This window comes from Schistocerca piceifrons, chromosome 2 (assembly GCF_021461385.2).
Source record: "Schistocerca piceifrons isolate TAMUIC-IGC-003096 chromosome 2, iqSchPice1.1, whole genome shotgun sequence".
Taxonomy (NCBI): domain Eukaryota; kingdom Metazoa; phylum Arthropoda; class Insecta; order Orthoptera; family Acrididae; genus Schistocerca; species Schistocerca piceifrons.
The window spans coordinates 999,269,994-999,284,968 of NC_060139.1; positions in this window are offsets into that span (position 1 = coordinate 999,269,994).

Sequence of the window (14,975 nt, forward strand, 5' to 3'; positions counted from 1 at the left end):
CACTGAAAATAATATCTAGTTAATTGCAGCTGCTAAATACTTGGTGCAAATCTACATGCATGCCACAACTGTTTTACTGTACAACAATGAAAGACTGCAACTACAAAGGAGATTTTCTCTACAATTATGCGCTAGCAATAAACAAAAGCTACACTAATTACACAAACTACAAGAAAAAAACAGAAGATTCCAGTGAGGTATATTGGCAGGGTCGCCATATGAAACGTCCCCTTGGAACAATTATGCACGTGACTGGGCTTAAACTGACACACAATATTTTTTAGCGCAACCCAATCTGACTTTCAAGAATCACTACAAAAGAATGGCCCTGACTAACATTAACCTATACGTTTCACAAATCACTTACCTCACAAAAATCTTGGTTACTCGAACTACTGCAATACAGCGAGCGCCACTACTGCCAGCTAAATAAAAGATTCAAACTACGGAAGGCACTAACTACTGATAGGCATAGTTAGCAAATGAAAGATTTTAATAGAGAACCAACAATGTATTTACCTTAATAGTCATAATTGACATCCAGTCTTACAAATTTCAAAACTCCGCCATCTCTCTCCCCACATCCACCACTACTGGCGGCTCACCTCCAACTGCGCAATGTTACGCACTGTCCACATCCAGCTGCCGCTGCCCAACACTACAATGGCAGACAACAATGCAAACTAGCCACATACTGCACACAGCACAGCCAGTGATTTTCATACAGAGCGCTACGTAACATTGCCAATAAGAAAACATAAACAGCCTACTTACATAGTGAACTGTAAAATCTGTCTGATCAAAACGAACCTTTACAAATAATGTGCCACAATATGATGAGGAACTCATTTACAGACTGTATGTCTTCTGTTGATGAACCATGAACTATTTCGGGGTGGCTAAAATAAGGAACGGTTTTGATTCAGATACGACTCTGTAAACTTTGTAGTAAGTAAAAAACACATTTGACTAACGTTATGGCGACAAATTGTGCTCTGGCACCTCGATGATACACCTGCTCAAAGAATAACCACGGCTTTTGAAAATGTGTACGAGTTGCTCATCAAAGTAGTTCGTTCCGTTTTCACCTTAGATATCTTAAGTTAAAAAGGTACTAGGAGGTAATAAATTCTCTTAGAATTAATTAGTTATCCATACCTCAAACAGCTATTACATGCTGCATGAGAAACAAAAACATTTACTGAGCAAATAAATATCTGGAAAAGAGATATGTCTTTTTTTACAAAGAAAACTTTATTATTCATTAATTAGCAGTAGTATGTCACACAGAAGGTCAGGAAGTGTTAAATACGTAGATAGGATAAACAATCACATCAGAGAGCAGTGCAATGGACTTGGTGTAGTTTTCGTGGATTCGAATAAATTTATCAGTGATAAATGTGTAGGACAAGATGGGCTGCTTCTAACAAGTTAGGATCGGCCACATTCAAAAATGTACAGAGATATGTGTAAAATCATACTTCGTAGGGGAAACTAGTGTACAGAGATGGGGTTGTAAAAATTGATAACAGAGATCAAATGAAAATACACAAACAGCGTTTCAAAACAGATGCCATTAGCAATATTCAAAAAAGTAACAATATATTCGTAATGCACTTGAACATAAGTGGGTTAAGTTCAAAGTACACAAATTGCAGAGAAACAAAACTTAACGACTTGCAAATGATTTTGTCAGAAGTAACAAATATCAAGAATGTTTGCTTGAATGAACACTGGCTTACAAAGGATAGTATCAAAATCTTAAATAACTTTGATAACTTTTATGTTGACAGTAGTTGTTGTAGGATTAATTTAACATGAGGAGGATTGTGCATACTTGTGGAAAGACCAATGGAATATAGAGCAAGATTCGATTCCGATGCCCTGAAAGAAGAATGCATATTTGAAAGCTGCTGCGTAGAGTTAGGGTGAAATATCGTTATTTTATCTGTGTATAGAATTCCAGGAGCAGAAATAACGAAACATTTTTCTCAAAATTCCAGTGTCTATTGCAAAAACGTCAAAAAGAAACGAAGAAAAGAGTAATAATAACTGCTGATTTCAAGATAGATCTAGCCAGTGGAGCCAATAATTCAAAAAAATTCATTGATGCGATTCAGATATCTGGATTGAGGGCATATTTCATTGATTTTACTCGAGTGAACGAACTGTTTGCAACATGTATGGATAATATTTCAACTTATGATACTTATAATGAGACAAATAAGTTTTGCTTTGATTTGGGACTTTCTGATCATTGTGCTCTATTTATGGAGTTATGGAAAACAACACGACCTTGCTCGAAAAAAACCTACACCAAACGCCAGTTCGGCAAAGATAATATGAACTTATTCTATCACAGATTAAATAAGGTGAACTGGGCTATAGATCATAGTGTTTCATACTCCAGAGATTTTGCTACTTTCTTGGAGAACTTCCTACGCTTTTTAACGAAACATTTCCCCTTATTGTACATCATAAAAAATAGCAAATAAAGTAAAGTGGATTACTGAAGGAATAAAAATCTCTAGTGCAAGAAAAAGAGTTCTACATAGTGAACTAAAACATAACAAACTCCCGATTTTGTGATGTATGTAAAAAATCACAAAAATATTTTTAAAAAAGTTTTAAAGGCAGCCAAAGAACTAGCAAATAATACATTTATATTGAATAGTGAAAACAAACCAAAGTCATTATGGTCAGTGGTCAAAGGTGGAACAGGTGGCACAGCTAGAGGCCATGATATTTCTGAAATCAAGACAGAGGAAAAAGCTATTGCAAATCTTACCCAAATTTCTGAATTATTTAATGAATTCCTTATAAATGTAAAAAATCTAACATCATTGTAGAAGCTTACCCAGACAAGATAAATTTCCTCAATAGTGAGCAATTTGAAGGTGAATTTTCCAGTACATTTACCAAAACTATGGTAAAAGATATAGAAAATGTGATACCATCACTAAAAAGTAAAACATCAGCAAGATGAGATGGGAAGCCAACAAAAGTGTTATCAACAGTCTCTAAAATAATTGGGCAGCCACTAGCTACAATAGTTAACCAGTCCCTTAAAGAAGACTATTCAAAAAAGGCACAAAAGAACATATGAGAAACTATTGCCCATCTGTCTTCTTCCATCACTATCAAACATATTTGACAAGGCAGTCACCATACAGATCCAAATTTCAAGTAAAAATTTAAAATAACCTCAAAAAATCAGTATGGATTTCAAAAAGTCAAAACCACAGTATCTGCTATAAATCATTTTGTTTATAAATTAGCTCATCTCTAGACAACTCACTGCATTCCACAGGAATTATTTGGGACCTATCAAAAGCCTTTGACAGTGTGAATCACTCCTTGCTACTCTGTAAACTGGAAATGTATGGAGCTGAAGAGTGGTTATACCATCAGAGAGAGGATATTATACTTCAAAATTCAAAACCATTTCACATGGAGTACCCTAAAGTTCTGTCTTAGGTCCCATGATCTGCCACTTAATACTGAGTGTCATTTACTTTTATTTTCAGATGACACATCTGTAACCATTGAAAGTAACAGTGTTGATCAAATTCTACAAACTGTATTAAATACTTCAGGAAAATTAGATACCTGGTTTGATTTAAATGGGTTAAAATTATACATGGAACAGACTCAAGTAATGGAGTTCAAAGCAAAACAAGCGAAGCTAAGTGATAATCAGGTCAGTCACACAAACCTGGATTGGCAGTAGGCTAGCTGTGTGAAATTCCTAGGAATGGAACTAGATAAAAATCTACATGGGGATCACTTGTACAGTACCTTGCAAATAAATTAAATAACAAAGCATTTGCAATGCAGATATTGTACAATGCTACCAGTATAGAAATAAGAAAAGTAGTATATCACAGCTATTTTGAGTCAATAATAAGCTAAGGGTTTGTATTTTGGGGTAACTCAAACGACATGCGTCGAATACTAAAACTTCAGAAATCCATCATTAGAAATATGCACAATGTAGAGCGAGTAAATCATGTCACCCACTCCTATAATAGTATATTAAGTGTTGCCCACTATACATATATGAGTTGATTATCTTTGTACACAGTAGCCTTCATTTATTTGTAGCAAATAATTTTCAACATGATTACAACACCAGAAATGAAAATAATTTTACGCCGCCTGCCGACCGTTTAAAACTTTGTGCTGAAACTCCACATTATATGGGTATGAAAATTTATAACAAAGTGAAAGGAAAAATCTTTATATGAGAAACCAGTGCGTAAATATTACTATTCAGTAGAATAATTCATAAATGACAACCTGAAAATTTGAGAAGGAGAGAGCAAGTATTTAGGACTGTTAATTTTTAAATGTTCGTTACTTTTGAAGAAAAATTATTAGTTGTTTAATTTATTATTCAATACCATATATTATATCACTGATATTATAAGGAAAATTGTAAACCAGCTTTTGTGTTTTGACAAGTCTCCTGTACATTAAGTGAATGGCTTGAAATTGTAGGCTATGAGACAATAAACTATTCTACTGTATTCTACCCTATTCTATTATCTTTCATTATCTAATTCATCCTTCCTAATATTTGTCTGAACAGCAGTTGTGAAATTAACAAAAACTGCCCCACAAAAGTATTACAAAAACTAAACTGAATACTACTTACTGGCGTGACGTGACTGTAGTGCCGTAATATTTCATGCATCGGTTTATAATCTAAGTTGATATAAATTTGCACATTACTTTGACGTTGACGTAGTATGTAGGTGTGAGTGTTATTCAGTGTCAGCTACTGCCTTGATGGTGTTTCTGTTTGCACGTCTCACAACGGCACATAGACGTCGACTTCTGCTACATCTGTAACGATCGCTCTACACTCTTAAAACAGCGAAAGGATTGTAAGTCATAACACTGTAATGAGACGCTTTCAAACGAAAGGATGCCGTAGCCTATAACATGTCTGATGCAGCCTAACATTACAGAGTCAGATATTCATTTTGAGCGTCTGATGTAGTTCTAAGAAACTCTGTCGTTACGATTTTAGCAGTTCATTTTCACGTAAGCTTGGTAACGATTTTTCCATTGATAACGTATGAAGGTAGTTTGGAAACTTGCCCTGAAAAGGAATAATTTTTAAGGGAGCGTCCACAAAAAGCTATACAGCAAACATTTATCGTCTGAATATGCTGACCCTGAGGCCTTCGGTATCGGAATGATAGAAACCAGATGTTGTGCCATTGATTTGTGGCTTTCCAACATCTGTGGCACAAAGGAGAGAAGATCACAGAAAATACACAAATAGCATTGGAAGTTAATTTTTATCTTTGGCGACACGACAATAAAAAAATTTGACGTGCAAGCTTGTGTTAAATCTATGAGAAGCAACATTACAATTGTTGTTGAATAAAAGCTATTACCGGAGCATTAACAATCGGAATAGTAAAAGTAAAATTTCAGTAGCAGAAGATTGCGTATATACTTGTCGGTGTTGACAGCAAAACTTTGTTACTTTGTACTGAGGATAAATGCAGATGTTGGAGTTTATCTTGATCCTACGATCTAAAACACAATAACAGGCGAAGAGTTTGAGACGATGTGAATTTCAGTAAGGTACACCCTCACGCCGCAGATGTCTGGAGTAAACTTAACGTTAATGGTCTAACTCCTCCATCCGTTTCACAATAGACATCGACACTGTAAATTACATTGTCAGTAATATCAGATTTAGGGCACGAGTTACTTAGAGTGTAAGGCTAGGGGTGTTGTTCTCATCAGTGAAAGGGGGAAGGGCTCGTAGAGCTTGAAGCGTGAGGCGGATGGCAGCAGAGATTAAAAGAGCAGACTTGCGTGGGCTTAATTAGTTCAAGTAACTAGAAGATAAACGCAATCGTTGCGTCAAGCATAAGAACAAAGTACGTCAACGGAGGTGTTCACAGTTAATGTGTGTTTTATTAATATCTCATCTACATAAGCAAGTAATTCTTTCGTTGATATTTTACTGTATTACGTATTTCATGCATTGATCTGAATTACGTCTCCAGCTGTTAGAAGTGTGTATAAAGTATGACGAAAAAGGGCCCACTTTGTATTTAATATAGTGCAATGGCGCAGTTCATGGAGGTTTAATAACGGGAGGTCACGCTGTGCACTTACGCTGTACGTTGCTTTGAATCCGTCGCCGACATGTTTGTAGCCACTAACTTTAGCTGATTAGTCGGCTGGTGTTTATAATTGTTGTCCTCATTTTTTTACAATGTCCATGCAATAGTTGTTTTAAATAGCAACTATTACAGTGCTTTTGTGAATAACACAGAGCAAGGAAGACATTTTCAAACTTTCTATGGTCTCAGAGGCATACTTATCCAGTAATACGACACATATGGCCTCATTAACGTAAGTTTATATCTTTCGGGTAAACAAGGAGCGCAGTATGTTACAAATTTCGAATAAACAAGAAGCGTAGTATGTTATGAAAAAATACTATTTTCGTAATCCATCGTTTTCCATAATACGGAACTAACACATTCCGTTTTCAAGAAAACGCTGATAACACATATTGCTATGTCTGGACCGTTTGCAGTACTCCCTCCCCACAGGGTACAATCAGAGCGCTCTACGACTTGTATTGATTGGAAATCTGAAGTCAAATCACAGATATGAATCGAGTACTGTAAAAGAAACGAGTGCAACTGAAGTTCTTGTCTAGAAAAGAAAATATCTCTTGAACGAGTCAACTTACGAATTTAATTGATTCCTTTACATTTTAGACTATAATTAGAACGACCACTACACCTGTAAATGATGCAACCTGGATTTTTTTATCAAAACACTTTCATCAGAATCTACTGTTTGGCGCTACAGCATGGCAGACGTAGGCTTCACGTTTGTGACGTCATGATAACTCCACTTAGAGTATTATACCTCCATCGTCCAGTTACGTGTATTATTAATATCTGGAGGGTTTAGATAGAGCGGGAGATTGCTCTTTTAAAACAAGAGACTGTAGGTAGGCGGCTTGTGCTTGGATGCCGGAGTGAATCGGTGCACACTTATTTCAAAAATTTTAATTCGACGCTGTCGGATGTTAAATACATACAAGCTGGAAATTACTTTGAAATATATGAAAGAAAATAGCTGAGAAATCGTTTGCTGAACGGAGTCGCGATTCAGTGTGGTGCACTGTTAAGCGATTGGTGGATTGTTCCGTTACTAATGATGACCATCAGTGATAAGTTAGACTGCGGACCTAGAATGTGGAAGAGAAAGAAAAAATGAAGTACCGGGTAAAAAGTTTGACCTGCCATATAGCTGTACTGAACTGTCTTAGACTAGAGATTATGAAATTCAGCACTGTGGTGTAGGAGAACTGAAGAGACAAACGTTTCATGATTATATGATCACGATAGCAACAGACTAACACTACAAACGGAATTATAGAGGGCTATTCGCAAGCTTTGTTAGTGGGGAAAGACAGAATAATTATACACGTCACGGAAAAATAAACTGGAAGCGGGCGTGTAAATCTTGTGTGCAGATATATACTGTGCCATCTGCATTCCGGACTTAAAACTCCCAACCCGATACGTCTTGTTGCTACAAAAATCTGAGGCGTTACCAGCAGAAGAAAATTAACGTCCCAATAGTGCGTAAGTCTAAAACTTGGATTTCATACATTAATACTCTCAATACAGCAAGGAGAATTTCGCCATATAATCGACTGTAATCTGTGCTGCAGAATAAAATACAAAGATTATTGCAGCACAGTAGAGCTAATTACCAACGCAAACACAGCGTACAGATTCGTCTTTGCTTTTCCACAACATCTCTGGAGAGATGAATGACAACAAACCAACTGTAATGAAGGAAATGAACTGTATGAAGGTTTCAAAGTTTGAAAACGAGTCAGTTTTTCTGCTGTAATAATAGGGACTTCGACCTACGTCGGAAACTAAGTATTTAGTTACGAGTAGAAATTACAATAAATTGTCCTGTAAGAGATTTGTTTTTAAACCTAGCAAATTGTTTCAACTTCGCCACCTCATAACATGTGACAGCAATACATACGTAGTATCATATTTTAAGCAGTAGATGAAATTTTCTTATGAGATGGTTCTTAATTAAATAAATTAACTGATGACTCGCAGGCCCATATAATTAACGAACAGGATGTAAGAGATAGAATTTTATACGACAGCGTATCTTCATAAAAATCGTATTGCTACTTCATTTCCGTGAACTACGGTTAATTGCTCCGTCTTATAAAGTGATAACAAAACCTTGTATCGACAGTATTTAATACTCTTTATTTTATCGTGTGTTATCATATTATTGTTACCTTTTTCTTGACGACTTTGAAAGGGGATGGTTACACGCGTCTCTGAGAGAATGGTCACTGTTTACGATCCATAGCTGCACGAAATAAGCGGGAAATCCAGGATCGAGTCCTGGTCTGGCACAAATTTTCATATCTTACTACTGGGTAGTGGTCTACATCTATACGTCATACAGCTGATACCAGGAATTCGCATCCAGCTAATGAATTTCTAATTAATTAGAAAGAGAAATTGTGTATGGTATGTGTGTAAGTGAATTGAGCCACATTTTCTTCCTATGGAAAGAGTAATTAGAGGGAAGACAAAGAATTCAGGTATCTGATTTACGGTATAAAAGTATGTGAGAGATGACTGGTGGCCAAGATCATACGTGCTTTAATACCTATACTGTCACATTTAACGTTTTGTTTTGGTAGTTTTACCAGCTCTCAGTGAAGAAACCGCTATCTAAAACAGATATAAAAGGTTTGGACAGCTTTTTTCAGTGAACATTTCTTCCATTACAGAAGTAAGAAGTTTCATATTACTGTTACAAGGTTTTAACCAAATAACACTACGATAAAACCAATAAACCAGCGTTTTAGTGGCAGATATAAGAGCGGACAATGTCAATGGAAAAGTTCACGGTAACTTGGATAAATAGTAATAACGAAACGGTAAAAGAACCTGCATAAAATGCGGCGCAGGCTGTATATCATTTTTTCGCAGCAACCATATCAGCAATGGATCACTTTAAAACAATAAGCAGTACGTATAAGCAAGGCCCTTGTTAGGCATAATTGGTAAAGAGGATAATTAAGTTCCAGTTTACATGTAGTTACTCTCGCATACAAGTATTTGTAATATAGCCTTACTGAATATTCCACAAGCTGCTAAAAGCAGGACGACACAGGAATGAATACTATCAGAAGACGATACGGTTGCTGCTATATACTGTACCAATAAGACTAAAATGAAAGACTTGTTATTATCAGTGTCTGTGTTATAACGAGAATAAACTGTCTCCCTGAATTGTAATCACGAAGCCTAGTAATTATTAATATATGACTTGGTGCTCGCTTATACAAGTAACAGTAGTGTTCTCAACTTTCGTGATTGCTGGCATTGGGGCATAGGGTACAAATTAAACATCTGGCTGAATCTGGCAAAAAGTGAAAGGAGCCGATGAGGAAAGAGACGGGTTCAGCTTAATACATTTTATAATTAAAAACTGACTTTCAGTAACGAGCACCACATTCCTTTCGCCAACTTCATGGCCAGTATGAAGCAATACAGAAGTTTACGGAATGTTGTATGGTACGCGAATATTGCTAAATGAACATCATAATTAACTAAATAGCTCGGCACCCAGATTTTGAAGCTAAACTGATTTTCACGCTAAAGATTTTAAGATGAAACGCATATCACGCGCTCTGCGCACAACGTCTGGGCACCAACTGCACACTGTGCAGATTTCTTTCTACTCAAAATGTAGGATACGTTACACGCATCGTAAAAGTACACTTTTCCCGAAAACAGTACGCTACTAATAGAATGGAGAACCATCACTAAACGCAACACAATATTATCAATGTAACTGTGCTGATTTCTGGTTGCTTGTGATTTCAGCAAAAAATGAATTCCTGTTTCTGCAAGTAAATGCGATCACAAGCCAAAATATTGTAAACACTACGCACCACGAGATTCATTTCCGCTTCGTAGTGTAGCGGGCACCTTACGTGGTTAGGGAAGTATACAGGGGTTGGACAAAAACAGCGAAACACCACGAGAATTGGATACCTGAACATAAATGCAGATACTAACCAAGCCTGCAGGTTGTGCTGTTCTATTTGGTAACGAACGGCACCTGTGCCATGTTCTCAACGCGTTACAAGTGCCAGTCATTGATAGAACAGTGTTCTGTGTAGTTGTGAGTGCATTGCGTAGGAGCAATAGGATTTTGGAACATATACTGTACTCGAATGATACAAAACCAACACGGATTCGGAAAATATCGTTCTTGTGGAACACAGCTAGCTCTTTATTCCCATGAAGTAATGAGTGCTGTCGTCAAGACATCTCAGATCGATTCCATATTCCTAGATTTCCAGAAGGATTTTGATACCGTTCCTTACACGCGACTATTAATCAAATTGCGTGCATATCGAGTACCGTATCAGTTGTGTGACTGGATTCGTGATTTCGACTCAGAGATGTCACAGTTCGTAGTGATAGACTGTAAATCATGGAGCAGAACAGAAGTGATATCTGGCGTTCCGCAAGATAGTGTCATAGGCCCTCTGCTGTTCCTGATTTACATAAATGATCTAGGTGATAATCTGAGCAGCCCCCTTAGATTGTTTGCAGATGACGCTGTAATTTACCGTCTAGTAAAATCATCAGACGATCAATTCCAATTACAAAATGATCTGGAGATAATTTCTGAATGGTGCGAAAAGTGGCAATTGGCACTAAACAAAGAGGGGCTCTGAGCACTATGGGACTTCTGAGGTCATCAGTCCCCTAGAACTTAGAACTATTTAAACCTAGCAAACCTAAGGACATCACACACGTCCATGCCCGAGGCAGGATTCGAACCTGCGACCTTAGCGGTCGCGCGGTTCCAGACTGTAGCGCCTAGAACCGCTCGGCCACTCTGGGCGGCACTAAACAAAGAAAAGTGCGAGGTCATCCATATGGGTACTAAAAGAAATCCTATGAATTTTGGGCATACGATAAATCGCACAAGTCTAAGGGCTGTCGATTGACTAAATAGCTAGGAATTACAATTACGAACAAGTTAAATTGGAAGGGACCATATAGATAAGATTTTGTTGTTCCTTTTTTCCACGCGCCATTCGAGACTGGAATGGTAGAGAAGTAGTATGAAAATGGTTCGATGAACCCTCTGCCAGGCACTTAAGGGTGAATTGCAGAGTAACCAAAAAGATGTAGATGTAGCTAAATGAATTGGAATGTTGGCAAATTGTAAGTGCTCTTATGGTGGTTGGTTCCGTAACCAACATAGCTGACGTGTTAAGTATTTCAAAAGCCACCGTGTCGACAATCTATACCGCATACGGTGTAAGCGCAAATCATCATCCGCTAAGTCACAGTGCAGACGAATTTGTGTGTTGAGTGATCATAACGGAAGGTCATTCAAGAGGACTGTGACGAAAAATAAGAGAATGATAGCTGAAAAAGTCACTACAAAGCAGAATGTCGCAAACGGAAATCCATGAGTAGGGAATTACAGGGCGAGCTAGAATCCGAAAACCACTTATCAGGAGTGGAAATATCCGTAACGGGAGAACGTATTGCCGAAGCCATAAAACCTGAGCTATGGAGCAATAGAGGAGTGTCATTTGGTCGTTTGAGTCCTGTTTCACACTCTTTCCAACTTCTGGCCGAATATACGTCCCACGAGTGGAACGTGATGAGAATTCGGTGATGGTTTGGGCAACCACACCGTGGTATTCCATCGACCCCAATCTTACTCTACAAGGTCACATTACTGTTAAGGATTACGTGACCATTTTGGCTGATCATGTCTATCCCGTGGTACATTACTTCTTCTTGAATGGTAATGATGTGTTCCAAGACGGTAGGATCTCTTTCTACACAGCTCACATCGTCCAGTACTGGTTTCATGACCAGGAGGATGAATTGTCACATTTCTCTGGGTCACCAGTCATCAGATCACAATACTATCCAATCTTTGTCGTCTACTTTGGATTGAAGGGTGCGTGATCGTTATACAGTTCCTACATCGTTACCTGAACTTGCCACTTTTTTCTGTTTGTATTATCATATTTTTGTCCAGTCAGGCCGCAAATTTGGAAATTATATGAAACGAACGACTTTCACTCCTCTGATCGAGCGTTTCGGTAAAAGCGATATTGGTCGGCCGTTGACAAGTTACTGTCGTGAGCATGGTATAAGGACGGTGAAAGCGCGAGAAGACGACAAGGTAGCAATGTTTGAGAGATCTGACGTTACGGAGCATACCGTACAGCGCAAATTGTAGAATAAGGAACATCGCAGCCTACGACCCTTCCGTGAGCCCATGATAACGCAGCGTCGTCTTCAATTATCAATGCAGTTGGTACGGGATCATCGAGTTAGCACCATGCATCAATGAAAACGTGACGCTTGGTCGGATGAATCACGTTTTTTGTTACAAGTCGATATTCATGTTCAGATACTGCATTTGTGCGAACAGCTGCTAGAAGCTTGCACTGCGTCATGTACAAAAGCTGGTAGGGGCAGAACTATGTCATGGAGGACATTCTCTTTGGTTTCCACGAAACCAATAATCGAAGGATCATGACACTCGTGGACTAAGCAAACAGTATTGCGCACCACCTGTATCCCTTCCCGACAGCAACGGCATCTTCCAGAAGGATATCCGTCTATGTCACAAGGCCATAATCACGGACAATGGTTGAGGAGAACGAAAGTGAACTGATGTTGATGTTTTGGCCTGATATGAAACCTGTGGAACGCATTTGCACTGGGCATAAGAGAATGTAGGCAGTATAAGAAACAGTACGAATATGGTATGCATGACGGACTATTTGCAGAGAGGCAAAACCGTCGCGCCCGTAAACCACGGACTTGTAATTTATGGAAATTGCGTGACAGGTACGTAGACAGCTTGTTATGCATATACGGACTTGTCGAATCCGTGCCATCCAGAATCGTTGCTTACTGCATTGTAAGAATGGACGAACACCGTATTAAACAGGTGTTCGTAGCGTTTTTTGCTTGTCAGTGTTGACACGTTGCCAGCCAAGAGGCAACACAACTTGGACTTATACTGCTGCTATGAAGAGCTAAGTTTGCTTGCTTTTTATACTCTTGGTTACCAGTACTGGCACGTATTTGCTGTCTACAACTCTCTGAATCAGGAGAGACACAAAAATGGTATCGTATCTCTACACGTCAGCACCTGACGGATCCGACGGATGCATACTGCACGCAAGTGTGCCTGAAAAGATAAACGGCAATCATACAGTAAAGAGACTGCGAGCACACACGGAAACCAAAACCAAGATACTGTAAAAATTAAACTTTTCTGGCGACCATAAGAATAGTGTAACAAGATGTATCTATGATCCGGGGTTAGCGCTCCGGATTCGAACACTGCAACTACTTAAATTTTGAATAATCATCATCAACAACGGTGACCGAAAACTTCCGGCATAAAAAAATCACCCTCGTTTTGCCAATGGACTTTTCTCGCCTGGGTGGCGAGGGGGGGGGGGGGGGGAAGGGACTGTCCAAAAATGGCAGAAGGATCATTGATAATCAACGCCATGTGAGGATGGAGAAGCCAATGGAAGTCACTGCATAAAGGATACACGATGTGTATTCACAGGACATGTGTTCTGAAAAAGTATCATAAAGATCTTTCCATTGGCCAAACGTTCCGAACTAGCCCCCATTCGGATCGCCGGGAGGGACTGCCAACGGGGAGGTGACCATGACAAAAAGACTGAATAATTAAAGAAAAGATAACGTTCTACGAGTCGGGTCGTGGATTGTCAGAAGTTTCAACGTGGCGGGGGAGCTAGAAAATCTGTAAAGAGAAATGCTAATGCTCAATCTTGACTTAGTGGGGGTCAGTTAAGTGAAATTGGAAGATCAGTATTTCTGGTCATACGAGTATAACGTAATATCAACAGCACCAGAAAATGGTAGAACCGGAGTAGGATTCGCTATGAATAGGAAGACAGAGCAGCGAGTAAGTTATGGTCAGCAGTTCAGTGACAGAGTTGTTTTCATCAAAATCGGCAGCAAACCGTCACCGATAACAATAGTTTAGATACACATACCTATCCAATTAATAGTTTATTCCGATTGTCAAGTATAATCTCTACCCATACTATTTCGCAGGAACTATCTACTTCAATTTCGCTACAAGGTAAGCTACTTCTGACAGCAATACATAATCCTCCACCAACTGTATTTAATCTATCCTTCCTGAACACTGCCAGGTCGTGTGAAAAAATTTCGGCTGAACTTATTTCCGGCTTTAGTCAGCTCTCTGTACCTATAACTATTTGAGTTTCAGTGCCTTCTATAAGGTCTTGGAGCTCTAGTTTTTCCCAACACAGCTACGTCAATTTAGAACTACAATATCGATCGTTTCTACAACTACCTTTCAGTGGTTTACAAGCCCCCTTTTAGACGGACGCTCTTTCTGTGGTTTCCTGAGACCCTCTAACCTGAAAGATCGCCTAGTCCCTTCCACATAGCCCCCGCTATCCGTGTAACCGCTTCCTGTGTGTAGTGGACTCCTGACCTATCAAGCGGAACCCGGAAACCCACCACCCGATGGCGCAAGTCAAGGAATCTGCAGCCTACATGGTCACAGAATCGCCTGAGCTCCTGATTCAGACCTTCCACTCGGTTCTGTAGCAATCGACCACAGTCGGTTCTATCGACGATGCTGCAGATGGTGAGCTCCGCCATTATCTCGCAAGCAAGATTGGCAGTCTTTCCCGTTTCCGCTAGCCGCCCGAAACCAGAGAGAATCTCTGGTTACTGAACATACATACAGTCAAATGCGTGTTCTGTGCACCAACGAAATTCAGGGCTCTTCACCGCTGATACTCTCGTTGTACGTCCCGCATTCACTTTTACGGATGTTTCAAGCAATGTTGGTTG